Here is a 2,500-nt window from a genome sequence, read left to right as displayed (position 1 = left end):
TCGAACCAGAAAACTGAATATCCCACTCTTCCTACAACCACCATTGCTCAGATACGCCACCAACACCCACACATGTCCTACACAGGGGTGCACCCAACAGCACCACACTGCCGCATCTCACAGCACATAAACAATGGCAGGAATGAAAGACACAGGTGTGCCACTCCTTTGCCACAAACACAGAACGGGCGCGCCACCTGCCATGAGCCACAAGTGCAACTGACGTGACATATCTGATAGTGCCTCAGGCGTCCACTTACTACCATCACTATCAACGAACCTCGCCACCCCACCCCCCCCCCCCACACACACCATCCCTTAACCCAACTTCTGCCTTAACCTAACCCAACTTCTGCCTTAACCTAACCCAACTTCTGCCTTAACCTAACCCAACTTCTGCCTTAACCTAACCCAACTTCTGCCTTAACCTAACCCAACTTCTGCCTTAACCTAACCCAACTTCTGCCTTAACCTAACCCAACTTCTGCCTTAACCTAACCCAACTTCTGCCTTAACCTAACCCAACTTCTGCCTTAACCTAACCCAACTTCTGCCTTAACCTAACCCAACTTCTGCCTTAACCTAACCCAACTTCTGCCTTAACCTAACCCAACTTCTGCCTTAACCTAACCCAAGTTGCGCCTTAACCTAACCCAAGTTGCGCCTTAACCTAACCCAAGTTGCGCCTTAACCTAACCCAAGTTGCGCCTTAACCTAACCCAAGTTGCGCCTTAACCTAACCCAAGTTGCGCCTTAACCTAACCCAAGTTGCGCCTTAACCTAACCCAAGTTGCGCCCTAACCTAACCCACGTTGCGCCTTAACCTAACCCACGTTGCGCCCTAACCTAACCCACGTTGCGCCCTAACCTAACCTACGTTGCGCCCTAACCTAACCTACGTTGCGCCCTAACCTAACCTACGTTGCGCCCTAACCTAACCTACGTTGCGCCCTAACCTAACCTACGTTGGGCCCTAACCTAACCCACGTTGCGCCCTAACCTAACCCACGTTGCGCCCTAACCTAACCCACGTTGCGCCCTAACCTAACCCACGTTGCGCCCTAACCTAACCCACGTTGCGCCCTAACCTAACCCACGTTGCGCCCTAACCTAACCTACGTTGCGCCCTCACCTAACCCAAGTTGCGCCTTAACCTAACCCACGTTGCGCCCTAACCTAACCCACGTTGCGCCCTAACCTAACCCACGTTGCGCCCTAACCTAACCCACGTTGCGCCCTAACCTAACCCACGTTGCGCCCTAACCTAACCCACGTTGCGCCCTAACCTAACCCAAGTTGCGCCTTAACCTAACCCACGTTGCGCCTTAACCTGCCCTGTAATTGTTAGTTATATGAATCTAGGAATTCGTGTAGCGTTGCCTAATTGCAACCATCTCAACATAGTTCACTTCGCGCACACTGTGGTGTTCTGCGTATTGATTCATTTTACGGTGCGTACCCTCACATCTTGCGAGTGTTGCTTACTTTCCACATGGTCCCGCTATCCACTGTATTGTGTACTGCAATAGGACGTATATCGCCCCCGCCCCCCCCCCTCCCCTCCTGTCACCTCTAGCTCGTCGGTCAGGAGTTCGCGTGTTGAATGCGCTTCGCAGCTGTGCAATGGCATTCGCATACGTACGCTGGCCACCTTCCACGTGTTCTTTCGTGCACACGTCGCAGCGTGTATGTATGCTGATGGAGTGCGTCGTGACACACAACATCCAGGCATGCAAGACTCGTAGAAGTCGCAAATGTAGATGGATGTCTACGTTTGCTGCCCAAGTTACGCAAATGAACTGGAAATCCGTTGTTGCGCGGTTGTTCGCGCTGGAGGTGAATCGTTGATATCGACGATCGGTACAGGTATTAACCGGTTGCTTCAGCGACACCCGTCATACCCACGAACGTGAGTGGGCATGTGGGTATGAAGCGATACGCGGCGGTGGCTGGGTGGGACCGTCCCCGGCCGGTGAGGGGGGGGCGCCCGGCGTGCTGGCCGCGCGCTGCGTGGGCGCACGCGCGGCAGCCGGCTGGTGGGGGCGCCCAGTGGCAGGCGCGCCGGCTGACGGAGGCGGCAGGCGGCGCATCTGCGTGCCGGCGCACCCAGCGCGCGGCGCCGTGCGGCCAAAGTGGGTCCTCCCGGGCCCGGTGCGAAGCGCGGTGGACATCTGCAGTGTGCTGGTCCGATTGAGGACTGTGTGCGTTGAGGATGCGCCGCCGCCCGGCACTCGGCGCCGCGACGCCGTCTGCTGCTCGGTCGCCCCCGCGGTTCTCGCAGGTGGTTTGTATCGCAGCTGTGCGGATGTGTTGGCGCGTGCGCTGTGCTGGGAGAGTTCGCTTTGGCACCCAAGTGGGGCTCTGCCCCTCTGTGGCGCTGGCGTTGGAGCTGCCCGGTCACTGTTTGTGGCCGCGTGTTGTCTCCCGCCGGCAACACCACGACAGCACGCTCCCGGGCCTCTGTCGGCAGCGGCAAGCTCAGTTGGGAGCACGGGTGGTC

The sequence above is a fragment of the Schistocerca nitens genome, chromosome 7 (assembly GCF_023898315.1).
Source record: "Schistocerca nitens isolate TAMUIC-IGC-003100 chromosome 7, iqSchNite1.1, whole genome shotgun sequence".
In the NCBI taxonomy this organism is placed as follows: Eukaryota; Metazoa; Arthropoda; class Insecta; order Orthoptera; family Acrididae; genus Schistocerca; species Schistocerca nitens.
The sequence above is the reverse complement of the archived record's forward strand: the minus strand, read 5'-3'. Positions refer to the sequence as shown.